Consider the following 14666-nt stretch of genomic DNA (forward strand, 5'->3'; position numbering starts at 1 on the left):
ATATGTATATATATATATATATTTATACTTACTTACATCCATTCATTTTTATCTATTTATTTTTAAATTATTTGTGTGTGTGTGTGTGTGTGTGTGTGTGTGTGTGTGTGTGTGTGCGCTACACGCACCTGGGGAGACGTGTCACCTCTAAACAAATACCTGAATACACCAAACATGTTTACCTCTTAAAGTATTTGATTGCTTGAACACTCGCAACCCAGAAGCTAGAGTTAATTTGCATGATGTTTTGCATGCATATCTAAATTGAATCCTCCTATTTACACTTTTGATCGACAAAATCATGAAATTGCATGACCATAACTTGAAATTGAATGGCCATAATTTTAAATTGAATGCCTATTTTAGTTCATTTACGTCTGTTGTCATTATAATTTCACCAAAAGTGAATCGAAGTTCAGTCATTTGGTTGAGGGTGGGCAGGAAAATCTAAAGATAACTGCACGAATTAGCAGAGCTGCATAACAAAGAGGAACACCAAAATATGTGGCAGCGGTGGGATTCGAACCCACGCCATCGAAATGACTGGTGCCTAAAACCAGCGCCTTAGACCGCTCGGCCACGCTACCGTGATGGTCTGTGAAGAAGCCGGCGGCGACCCAATCTTCAGGACGGAGTGAGATGAGTCGGTAGCGGCTGCTAGAAACACAACAATATGTCTTGAAATTTGTTCATTATATTTGCCTAGTGGCCAATAAGTCATTACTTTGTTAGTAAGACAGATTGCACTGTTTTGCGTTTTTCACTGGAAACAGTTTTATCGCTCAAAAACTACGCCGCCACCTGTCGCTTATAAACGTTCGCGCGAGCTTCAAAAGAGCTTGAGTGTGGCAAGACTCGATCGTCGAATTCACTTGAGTGCACCGACCGCATGAGTCACTCTTCCGCAGCGCTGTCCCGTGGTCTGTGGCTGGCTCTTCGATGCGAAACGAAATGCACGGGCTCTGTTTACTCAGCGTGTCGCGGAGAGACTCTCCAGCATAATATCCGCTGGGTTTTCCACAAAACTGTGACTACAAACAAAACACGTTTGTTTCTGTCGATGATGTTGCTATTTTCTCGGCATTTTGTCTTCCCTTGTACACTTGCTTCATGTTACAAATCTAGAAGAGGACAAGTGGTTTTGGACCTCCAGTCCGTGGTGTACAGTGTAATATTTTTCACCTTGATAACACAATGACGCAGATGAGAGCATTATACAGTTGCTGCTTCTGCTCCTTATTTCGCATATACATAATTAACTATACACTGTATATATATATATATATATATATATATATATATATATATATATATATATATATATATATATATATATATATATATTTAAATGCAGCTGATCACATTCTGTTTGGGCACGGTTTTCATAAGAACTAATGTCATTTTATTGAATACATAAACAACATGATAATAAATAAGCCTAGGACGTCGCCGAGGAAAAAAAAAACAAAAAACAAACACATAATAGGCCTAACAGCTCTAAAACTATCAAGTAGACCTGTCAGTATGCGAGCAGTACCCCCAAATCGCCCAAGATTTTATCAATGTGTGAAATAATAATTCTTTTCGCAAACCATTATTGTTGGGTTTTTATTTTTCCCCCAGATGCCCCTCCTTTAATTTAGGTATATCAATGATCAGTATTCAGTGGCAGATATCGGGGAGGAGGGGGGGATGAACCGGGAGCCCCCACCCCCCCCCCCATTTATTTTTTTTTATATAAAAAATAAAAAGAAAAAAGCTAAAACTTTTTTTTTACTTAATTGTCAACCAATGAAACCCGGAAGTGGGAAAAATTGCACGAGAGCCTTTTTTTTTTTCCTTTCGTTCTTTTTTGCTTGTCAGCTGATTAAATCCGGCCACTGGTATTAATTTGGCTTAATGACTTATGACTTTACCAGATACAATAATCATGGTATATAGGTAGGCCTATAAAAAGACAACTGCAGATGAATTATCTCGTACAATTTTCCCTCCTTTTCTCTCTCTCTCTCTCTCTCTCTCTCTTTCTCTCTCTCTCTCTCTCCCTCTCGGTAACAGTAAGTGATCTCAAAAGGCCATGACCTTTACTACACCACGTGTAATAGTTTTTTTTTTTCATATTAAGCATCATTTTAGGTCTTTGGAAAAACTGATCTATCCTCAAGGCTAAGCCTAATCGAATGACATCGGTAAAAATAACAAGTGATTTTTGACAATGATTATTCTAAACATTTTTTCATGTATAGATCAAAGAAGCACATTAAACAATGGATGGTTCACTTGCATGTTTCATTTATCAGTATACATCGTTCATTAAACATGTATGTGTAATATAAAGTAATATGATCAGGGTCATATATTTCTTCTTTCTTTATTTTTGTCCTATATCTCTTATACTGTCTGCTAAATTTGTGCATACCTCTCATCAAACTTTTATATTTTCAATAATAAAAGTAGGCCTATATGTACCCTTTACATGATAATCAAACAATCATTCTATGAATACGTGCGTAAGTTTATGTCTCAAATCAAGATCAGGTTAATTATTTATGTAGGGCCTATAGTTGTAGTATAAGTGATATTTAAATATCCCTTTTTACCCACCTGTCAATTAACTTGTTTTCACATAGATAGGTCCGCTGTCATGGTTGATGATAATTGTCAAGGTTTACAATAATTACTAGATGATTTCATACTATTTTTTTTCCTAAATTAGTTACAGTATTACGTTTCATTTAGACGCAATTTGTCATAACTGCTAATATCTAATGATGTCGTTATAAGTTTTGTTTCATTATTTTTATGCCATCTTTATGTTTGTCTTATTTTTTTCGGGCCACCAAAAATGCAACTATTTGTACAAGTTAGTATCGAGAGTTAGTATCGAGCCTTATATAGATTATTACATACACAGATGGCAGCATATTTATTCATACCCTTAAGCACATCCTATAAGTATGTTTTTTTTCCCGATAAGTGAACATGGAATAATAATACTTCTGTGGCTTTTATGATCGTATTCAGTTGTCATCTTCCAAGTAAAGTGATTTTGGTTTTAACTTCATTTGCATAACAATAGAAACATTGAGATTTTCTTCCTTTTGGTTGTCCTTAATTATTTGATCATTTCTACACTGCAAAAAGTCCGGTGTTGAATATGAAACACCGAGCTGGTGTTAAATTTCCGGTGCTCATTCATGGTGTTAGATTAACACCTCCGGGTGTCATTTCAAAATTTCAAATTGTTTTTTGAATAGTTTCTTAGTTACTGCACTTCTTGTAAATTTTGAACTTCAACAAGACGATAAAGAATTTTCCGATAAAGTACTTGATTTTTGAAAAAAATGTGTAAACACATTTACACCACAGTAACGCCAGTTGGTGTGGTCCCCTATTGAAGCTGGACGTGTGTTAAACCATTGAAATTAACACCACCAATATCAAATCAACACCATGCGGTGTCATTATTGAATTAACTCTAGCGCAGTGTCAAAAATATCACCAGCCAGGGTGTCAAATTAACACCACGAAGTGCCAGACGAACACTTTTTAACACCGTCACAATACATTTTCAACACCTGTGGGTGTGGTCCTCTATTGAAGTTTGATCGGTGTTAGATTTATCACCCATGGTGCTAAATCTAACACCGATGTTTTTACAGTGTAGGAATGTGCGAATTGTCACTGGGAACATGAAAAAAATCTAATGTATTGTATGCAGGTATTACAAGCAAATGGCTAGTGATCAATACTTGGGATAAAGTCTGGATAACCTTGGAAATAGATCTCCTTATATACATTTCTTTTGTCATGCAAATGAATTAGATTGGAAATGTATAATGACTTTTAGTATGACAATTTAAGGCATCTGACCAACAGATGTCTGATTGCCACCACAAATATATTATTTCATAAGAAACGGGCAGAAATTTAGGGATATGATTAATTTGGCAGACATCTTTGCTGCATGTCGCTATAATCTGCTAAAATACTTATTCATCAAAAATCATAACGATCTTAATTCAATTAGAACAGAAAACAAGAGAAATATTTTACAGAAGAAAACATAAACGTATCAAATGTCAAGCAACGTACATTTTGCACTGATTTATTTTTGCAGTTCATCGTGGTTTAGAGCCATCTATATCTTTCGATGGCTCTAGAATGGTTATTCAACAGCGCCACCTTGTGCTGTTTTTTCTGAAGTTTTCCACGCAGATCGTTTACTTTGTGCAATCTCATCAGGATTATGTTTTCAAGTTTTCCTCTCCTCCTCCTCCTCCTCCTCCTTCTCCTTCTCCTTCTCCTTCTCCTTCTCCTTCTCCTCCTCCTCCTCCTCCACCCCTCTTCCTTCTTTTATCTTACTATCTTATAATTGATGATATGGTGGCAAGCAAAACAGATAACAACATTTTTATTGGCAAAAGAATTTCTGAATATTTTACACCGTGTTATTATGTTATTTTGTTGGCCTTTTTACAAAAAAGTTGCGAATATTCTAAGAAGATTGCCATTTGTTTTGCTTTAAAAAAAATAAGGGTATGCCAGAGATAGTAAAGATTAATTTTGCTTTTTAAAAAAAAAGAAAAAGAAAAAGGGGCAAAATGGTCGAAAGGGAGATACATGGACTCTGCTCTTGTTCCAAGCAGTTTATCACACAGATGGTGTGACGGCCCTCTAATGTGAAGCCATAATCGGATTATACTTAACGGGAAAGATGTTCGTATATTATTATTATTATTTTTGCAGTGACAACCACTGATGGTGGAAACGTTTTGACGTGGTGCCTATGAGCGGGTGTAGTAAGATCTGTACAATTAGCTAACGAATACTTGCTGTATCATTAAGCGGTACAAGTGGTCAATCTGACATTCATTCATCTGATAAGGACAGTTCGTCGAATACAATATATTAATAAAGTATATGCACGAATGATGATAAAAATTGTATAAAAAAGAAACAATGCACACTTTGTCATGATGGCAAAAAAAGAGGAAATAATCAGAACGACGGAAAGAAGTGTTCCACTAAAAATCCAAGCTTTTAGGACGTGGAACACTGGAATGTAAATAACAACAGCACCAATATACCAACAAAATATACTAACATTAAATTCATGTATATACCATTGTACATTAACTGATAATGTGATCACGTTTATCACGTGCAATGCAAATGCATGAATCCCGCATCACCGACGTTGAAGAGAGAGCTAGAGAATTCGAAGAGGGAAGGGGGGGTGGATGGAGAGGGAGAGGGCGAGATGAGAGGGAGGGGGTAGACGGAGACGGAGAGAGTGAGGAGGATGTATCACATTCATCACAAGCGATTAGCTTCGGTTAACGAGCATTATTATGTATAAACTGTTAACAATCATGACCTTGCCATGAACTATTGTGTCTACAGGCCAACGGCCTGAGGAATATTTGAGTCTCATATTTACACAGAGCAAAAACAAAAAACAAAAAAAAAACCGATAACAACGACTAAAGATTTTTGTTTCAATCCTCTTGGGAAGAGGCATGACAAAAGAACAGCCAATTATCGCATAATGGAAAAAAATGCAAATACAATGAACTCAATGCGACATATTAATATTGTGGAAGAGTGCCGTTTCTTTACTATAGGAATCCACTATCATGGGTGTGACTAAAACAAGTGTCCAAACGCATGTGTTTCTTCTTACCTGCTTCATTCACATCATAAGGGCCACAAAAGCAATATTACCACTTATGATGCTTGCACTATTCCCATCAGATTGATCTTCATCTTCAATCATTCATTAGCTGTGCAATCTTCTCGTACATAATATTGTGTTCTGTACAGGTCACTTTGTAATTTTCTTTTATTATGTTCTGTGGAAGAAAAATTAAAAATGAATTCAATTGAATTTTCATGTCCATGCCTTATCCACCATCGATTTTGATTTTAAAAAAGTCATTGTCAAAGGCACGGTAGATAATTTACTGAGAAAATTATCTGATGACATAGCAGTACAGGACGGTGTGATATTGCGGAAAAAAATGTCGGAGATTTCTTGTAATAAAATTTAATGTTTGTGAGTTTGGTCTTGTAATACCCGACAAGCTTCATGCATTTTAATAATGGTTTTGTTTTTGTTTTCTTCTTAGCAGATTAATATCCAGTAACAGGGGGTTTTACTATATCACTAATAATTATATTTACTATAATTTCAACAAGTGCACATGGTTACATCGGTCTTCAAATGCTGAGATATTGGACACTTTCCCCATACGATTGAAAGAATAGAATACTATTTTCATGAGCAACAGAATAAATTAGGAAAATCCACATGAGAAGACGAGAGCTATCCTATCAATACGACCATGGGCTGGGGTTGGATAATGTCGTAAACCTGTATTTATTCATTTATCTATTTATTTATTTATTCATTTATTTATTCATTTATTTATTTATTTATTCAGTTTTCTTTACCCAGGGTAGCCCCATCAGTGGTTTACACACTGTTATCCTAGGGGGCCCTGCAACAGAATGACAAAATATAACAGTTCAACAAACACAAAATAACAAATCAAGGACATTCCTTTTTACATCATAATATCAACACAATATCAATACTCTACATAAATGAAGAAATGCAAAATTAATCCTTGGCGATAATAATACACAAACTCACATTATTTAAGAAAAAAATAATACCTTAACATTAAACAGGAGTATCAAAAATACCCGAATTCTACCCCAAGTGAGATATGTATGCTTGCTTCGATGACGTAAGCCTATTACAAATATTTTCCTGTGACAGGAATCCTTCGTGACGATACTGTTATGTCAGTTTTTTCTTGGAATTCATTCTGCTTTCCACTGACCCTTCTTCCATTTGCAAGCAATGAATGAACGTTCACAACACTTCTCATTACAGAGATGGCATCGTCGGCACTGTCGACAAATTAAAGGGATGATATAGTTTTGGTAAGGATTGGACATCAGATTTTGTGTGTGTGTGTGTGTGTGTGTGTGTGTGTGTGTGTGTGTATATATATATGTGTGTGTGTGTGTATGTGTGTGTGTGTGTGTGTTTTGTGTCAATTTATTCTAAGTATACTTATTGATATCAATGTATACGTGTATACGTTATTTTGATTAATGTCTTGTTTCTGCAATGATTGACATTTTTTTTCTTCCATGTATTTCATATAATCAAATAGCCCCTTATATCTGACAATATCCTCAGTGTCTTGTGTGTTGGAGCTTTGATGTGGTTTGTTTTGTCTGAAGTAGTTTTTGTCAGCTTTATTATCATAATGCCTATAGCTGATTTAAATTGGAAATGCTCTTTACAAATACCAGAACTAATCTACACAATTCCATAAAGATTATGAGAAGTATCCTGATGGGGGCATCACAGAAACGGAAAGATATAAAAAGGAGAGATCCTGTCATTCACTATAAAATCATCCATCTAAAAGGAGGCGAGGTAATGGTCAATGCCCCGAATGTTAGTTATCCACAGTTGCCTATGCCGGAAAGTGCCACGCCTTATACCAAGGAACCAATCAGTGATCGAAAGGCGTGGCTTTATGTCCATCACATTGCGATGCCATGTGTTTTGACGCAATGCATCTCTTGTGCCATTCAAAGTCTCCAGGCATCAACACAGCAAGCCGGTGCACAATGACTGCCGAGGGATCTGGCGCAGCGGGCAATCAAGCAATAATGTTTAATCAGCCGCCACAGAGGGGAATCTGACCTTTCTCACATCTATAGACAGTCCATATTTCTTCCATGCTTGATTGTGCGACAGATACACGTCTGTTTGTGTGCACAAGCGAGATTCACGTTGCCGTTGACGTCTGCTGTCGGCGACGACGTAACTCCAGCTCAGCGACGTCACCCAAAACCAAGTGTATATTGGATGTGCCGTTCGAGCTGTGGACCATTCTCGCGTTTATCATAATCGCTTTCCCCTTAAAAAGACCATCTGAGCTTGATAGCACATGAATCATCGAAGATGATGAAGGGTATCGAGGAATAAAAGTTCGATCATGGACATTCTCTCTTTGTTAAATGCCATCAAAATCGAAGAAGTGACATTGATAATGATCAGTTTATTAATGGAATATCAGTGTATTATGTAACAATTATATACATAATCATCAAAATATCAGAGTTTGTCCACGTACACTTTACAGTTTCAGGCTCGCCCGTGCTAAATCAAAGATGTGTAGCTCCCTCTTTCATTTCGTTGGCATGATAAAGAAGTAGCAATTGAGAGAAAATTTCATATGAATTAAGTCTTTATTTGATTATTTCCACTTACGGACATAGAGAAATAGCGACATGTTGCAATTAATAACACTGAAGCTCAAGAATTGTGATATTGATTTTGTTCAATGTGGCGTACAATTTGATGTAACCAGTCCACAAAAAGAGTAATGGAGAGAAAGAAAATGTATTGTCACTATAAACGATAGGGATTTGCTTTCAGTTTATATCATAATATTGCTGCAAAACGGATCTGCAGCATGCAGACATGGCATCACATTACCAAAACACATACACACACACATACACACACACACAAATGCACACACAAAAACAAAACATATAGTGGCCGTAGAAGGGGAAGGGGACGCTGCAGCCCCTTCCCCACAAGCACACTTTTTGCTCTTACAAAAAAAAAAAAAAAAAACGAAAAAAACGAAAAAAATGAAGAAAACAAAATAAGAAAAGGAGAATAAAGAATCGAACATACAAGAAAGCACACAACTTCGAAAGGGCTACGCCCAGAGATTCTTCCCATCGAAGCGGAGGAGGAGGAGGGGGGGGGGGGGGGGGGGGTAATACCCATAGTCCCTTCACCCAACCACGACTACCGACCATCCACTAATATTACAAATATTTCTCCACCCGAATGTTCATGCTCGATGTAGCTTCAAGCAATACTGGCAAAACTAGGATGCCGATGACATTGGTGGTTTCGTTAAGACCAAGCTAACTTTACTTTCCGCATAGATAAATTATGTTTGGGATCTTGAATTTCCAAGACGTGCTAACATTAATGTTTATATAGAGCATGTTTGAAAATTCGACATATTTCCTAGACTTATGCTTGTCAGTGCATGATTAATGGTGACAATGTTGGATATTGATACACTTTCTTGGTTCTAAAGGTGATCTTGTTCGATGTTTAACAAACTAATGCAAATGAGGGAAAAAAAATTCAAACAGACATAATTTTGAGGACTGAAAATCAATCCATTGTGCAACAATGTGTTACCCCGTGTGTTACCGCATCCTACACATCTGATGGAACAGAAATATTATGATCAACTGATACATTGCTCTGTCCGAACAATCAAGAAGCACTGTGTACAATGATCGTTCACACTTGAACACTATCCCTTTATCTTCTGAATATTTTGCGTCTTTCCCATCAGGGACTATTATTGATTGTACTATCAATCAGTGCAAACAAAACGCATGAACTGAACGATTTTTGTTTCGAAATCTTGATCATGCTGATACACTTTCTCACAAACAACTGACAGACCGGCGGTTTATCATAACTATCATAATTATAACATTAAGCATATTTTATGGTAAATACGAGAAGAAAGAAAAAGCTGTCATGAATACAATTCATTTCTTGACTGGAAGACTATAACGCTGATTTAAATCTATTCTTAGAGAAAGTAAAAAGCAAGATAAGGTGATTTTTCAACTTCATCAATCATCTTTAAATATTTTACTTTGTAGTACAGTGATATATATATATGCACAATATAATCTATCAAGTTGCAATTATATGAGGAGCTTAGAAACGATATTGCCTGTCCAAGGATAAATGAAAAAGGATAAATGACAAAATGTCATTTAAGTGCTTGAGAAATGTTATATATTTTTATCATAATTGCAATCATTTTCATTATGATTATCATCATCATTATTGTTGTTGTCATTTTATTACATAGACCGATAATTAGTAACTTTAATTTTCAATAAAGCCACTGACGCACATGATACAAGCTTGGCATTACAAAATATTATATCCATGTTTATATGAATGTGACTACACGATTTACTGGATTGTATTATAGAGCCCTGATATTCTATCACGATAATTTACTCGTCATGCTATATTATTACTGTCCGGCCTGCAATGTGTAAAGTTTTACTGTTTCAATGATTGAGTATGCGTGATTGTACAGTCGACGACCCCATTCCGCAATCCAAATTGAAAAAAAAAGGCGAAATGGGCCTTCATCTATCATCACGATTTAGAATTAAGGCCATATTGTAGATGAGATACTCTGGAAGCGCTGAGGATGCATTTTGACATTCTGCATACTCTTGACGTATTGGTACTGTAATTTATCTACACAATACGGTAGGTAATGGATGTGTTCTTCATTGATGATGGTATCCTAAATTTATTATTGTTATTCGTGGATTCATAAGCAAACAAACCAAGTGTATTTTCAGCACCCCGAAAATAAAGGACAGTCTGTGATATGAATTAACCTAAAACTTAAATATGTTTAGCGATTCTGTTCTTTAATGCAGAGCTACAGTATACGTTAATCTATTTGATATCGAAAGCAACTTTTAAAAACAAAAGGAAAATGCTATCCATAATATCGTTTATATTTTTGACTTGCATGGGATATTTCATTGCGTTTATTCCTCAATAAGCATGGTATGACAATAGTATACAACTATAATACTACGATGCCTTGATAATTTTTACACCAGAAACTCGAAATTAGCCGGCGTATATTTGTTTTATGTTTTGGAGAAAAAGATTCTTAACAAAAGAAGGGAAAAATGAGGCGAAAAGTTTTTGAGGGATCCTGTCACAGCGACAGTACGAAGCAGGGCAAGATGTCAGATTGCTTTGTGACGTCAGAATTGCTGTGTGACCTTTCTCAAAGTGATCGTACGAAGCAGCGGGAGATGTCCCAGTTTCTTTGTAATAATAATAATAATGATAATAGTAATAATAATAATAATAATGATAATAATAATGATGATAATAATAATAATAATAAAAATAATAAAAATGATAATAATAGTAATAATAAAAATGATAATAATGATCATAATAATATTAATAATAAAATAATAATGATAATAATAATAATAATAATAATAATAATAATAATAATAATAATAATAATAATAATAATGGCAACTTGTAGTAGCGCACAGGTCCACCTTACAGTGCTCATGGCGATTTAAAAAATGCAAAGATAGATATATACATTATACAATCCATGTTCAAACATGACAACAGAGAAGAAACTGCAAACAACAACCAAACACATACCAGATAAAGAATACATTGTTCCGAACATTATATACAGCAATATTATAGTCCTCGGTGTGAGAGGAATAGATACGTTTAAAATTTGGATTTGAATGTTTCTGTATAGATGACAGGTAACTGATTCCTTAATTTCGGTCCCATAACGGAGAAAGCAGATCACCTCATAACATGTTTTACTCCGGGTGTTTGGAGTAACAATGCATCTGATGATCAACGTATATATAGACTCTGTGTTGGATTCAATGTATTTTTGAACAGAGTCACGTAGGTATACGGGGGAAAAGAATGTACTGAATAATGTACTAATAACAGAATCTTGAAATTAATCCCTTTTTTCTACAGGTAACCAATGTAAGGAATGGAGAATTGGTGATATGGAATCAAACTTATTAGTAAACGTTAACAACCGGGTAGCAGAATTTTGCAACATCCTTTGTGACATCCTTTCAAAATAGTAGTAAGGCCTCCACAATACATGGCAACATTCACGTCATATCATACTTTGCCTTGAGAGTTTCTGGTTACAATTGGACATGCCACAACAGTACTATTGGAGGCACCGAGGACCATAATAGTTTTAGCCAGAAACTCGAAATTAGCATAGATAGGCCCTACATGTATTTTTAAAGAATATATTGTGGATCAAAGATTTTAACAAAAGAAGGGGAAATGTGAGGCGAGAAAGTTGTGTGGTGAATGAAATTTTGTGGAGGAATCACACTGACCGTATGAAGCAGCGCACGATGTCAGAATTGCTTTGGTTGATTGTTATCAAGTGTTTTGCTGGAAAGTTTTACATTAATTCACAGAGTGACGGTATATCATACGAAGCAGCGCGCGATGTCAGAATTGCTTTGTGACACCATTTCACAGATAGTATAATAACTACTTGGAAAATGACATTGTCATAAAAAGTGACGTCATTTTGCAAATAGTTCACCATGGAGTGTCAAACATGCCAACATTCTGACATTTTAATTATCTGAAAAGTGTCGTGCAGCCCCTTCAACCAAACACTACAGGATAAAATGATTCAAAATGATAATATTCACTATACAGTGCACTAAAGAACGAAGTCCATGGGACCGGCAGTTTCCTTTCGTTATATCGAAATTTCATTATAACCGCGTGATGGAGGATATTAATAAATGTAAACACGCGAGCTATAAACATTACAAGAAAATAAAATGCGCATATTGTACGTTGTGTATATAGAATGCTCATCATACGCAGAAAAGCAATGTTAAGTGGGATGCTATACTCATAAATGGGTATCTTAATGGGGGAGGGGCTCGGCCCCCACTTTTCATGCATCATACAAAGGAATACATAATAAGGGTGTCATCACTCTGCCCCCCCCCCCTCCACTTTTTTTTTAACCCGGAAGTACGTACGTGGCATTAAAAAGAAATAGATATCTTGAAGTGTGAGGTATATGTTTTTCCGCTGAAGACCCTGTTTGTTTGTTTGTTTGTTTTTTGTTTGTTTGTTGTTGTTGTTGTTGGTTGTTTTTTTTTTTTTTTTTTTGCTTGTCAGCTGAAGAAATCCGGAAGTGGAAGGAGAAAGATAAGCTGAAGATCTTTTTTTTTTTTTTTTTCTTGTCAGCTGAAGAAACCCGGAAGTGGAAGGGGAGAGATGAGCTGAGGACCTTTTTTTTTCTTTTTTTTTTGCTTGTTAAATTTAGCTCATAATACAAGTATGAAACCCGGAAGTGCCCCACCCCCCACACACACACTTTTGAAAACGCTCCGCCGGCCCTCATGCTACTAGTATCTCATTAATCTCGTTTAAGTCTTCACATTAAGAGATATAGCATGAAGTTGTTTGTGCTTTCATGTGTAAGATAGTTTGAATATACATGTATAAAAATAATGTGATGGCTTTAGGATACGGCTCCAGTTCGTTATTCCATACTGATCGTTATTCCGAATGCTCGTTATTCCAAAAATGACAAAACGTTCGTTATTCCGTAAGTTCGTATTTCGAAGGTTCGTTATTCCGAAAGTTCGTGATTCCGAAAATGAGATAAGATAAGTTGTTTCGAGGCTTCGTTAATCCGAAAATGAAATAAGGTTGGTTCGTTATTCCGAAGGTTCGTATGATTGTAGCCTTACGCTTGTCAGTGCATGATTAATGGTGATATTAAGGTTGAATACGCTTTCTCGGTTCTAAAGGTGATCTTGTTCGATGTTTAACAACCAGTGCAAATAAAAAAATAGATAAACAAACATAATTTTGAGGAGGGAAAATCAATCCATTGTGCAACAATGTGTTACCCCGTGTGTTACCGCATCCTTCATCTGATGGAACAGAAGTATTCTGATCAGCTGATACATTGCTCTGTCCGACAATGATCGTTCACACTTGAACACTATCCCTTTATCTTCTGAATATTGTGTGTCTTTCCCAGGGACTATTATTGATTGTACTACAGTGCAAACAAAACGCATGAACTGAACGATTTTTGTTTCGAAATCTTGATCATGCTGATACACTTTCTCAAAAACAATAATTGACAGGCCGGCGGTTTATCATAACTATCATAATTATAACATTAAACATATTTTATGGTAAACACGAGAAGAAAGAAAAAGCCGTCATGGATACAATTCATTTCTTGACTGGAAGACTTTAATGATTGAAATCTCCGATAGAGAAAGTAAAAAGCAAGATAAAGTGATTTTTCAACTTCATCAATCCTCTTATTTTTCATTAAGTACAGTGATATGCACAATAATTTTATGATATATCGAGTTGTAATTATATATGAGGAGCTTAGAAACGTTTCAAAATCTTGATCATGCTGATACACTTTCTCACAAACAACTGACAGAACGGTGGTACATCATACATTTGCGAAGATTCTTGTCATTTTCGGATTACGAATCTTCGTAATAACGAACATTATTTCATTTTCAGATTGACAAACCTTAGGAACAACACCGATGTTATACCGTTCGCAACAACGAGCTCTTTTTCATTTCAAAATTAACGAACATCTATGTATATCTGGAGAGGGGGTCCATCGATAATGTCTATATATACCAAAATGTAAATGTATGATTATTTACTGGTACGTCGGCATGGTGTGAATTAAACAATTTGTAAAAGTGGACTGTGTACATTAGTTTGATAGGGATAATCAAGTGCTGTCCGTTGAATTTAAACCCTTTCGTTATTCATTCATGTTATCTATATTCTGTTTTTGAAATGACATGTCAGTTTCCATCATTACTCGGCAAGACAATCTGAATCCATCTCTTCGATTACCTCAGTTGAAAACACTATTCATGCAAAGAGCGTGTTCCAGTATTTTGGAATTCCTTACCATCGTTACAGACAAAACAATCCCCAA

General features: G+C 35.7%; 1 non-coding gene across 1 annotated transcript; it reads right to left on the minus strand.

Annotated features, from left to right (window-relative positions):
* Positions 1-505: 505 nt before the first annotated feature.
* On the minus strand, positions 506-587 carry Trnal-uag (transfer RNA leucine (anticodon UAG)). Its single transcript has one exon. It is a non-coding gene; the product is annotated as a tRNA-Leu (tRNA).
* Positions 588-14666: the final 14079 nt, after the last annotated feature.

This window comes from Diadema antillarum, unplaced genomic scaffold, assembly GCF_040938485.1.
Source record: "Diadema antillarum isolate AM-2024a unplaced genomic scaffold, OU_Dant_1.0 seq00000106_RagTag, whole genome shotgun sequence".
In the NCBI taxonomy this organism is placed as follows: domain Eukaryota; kingdom Metazoa; phylum Echinodermata; class Echinoidea; order Diadematoida; family Diadematidae; genus Diadema; species Diadema antillarum.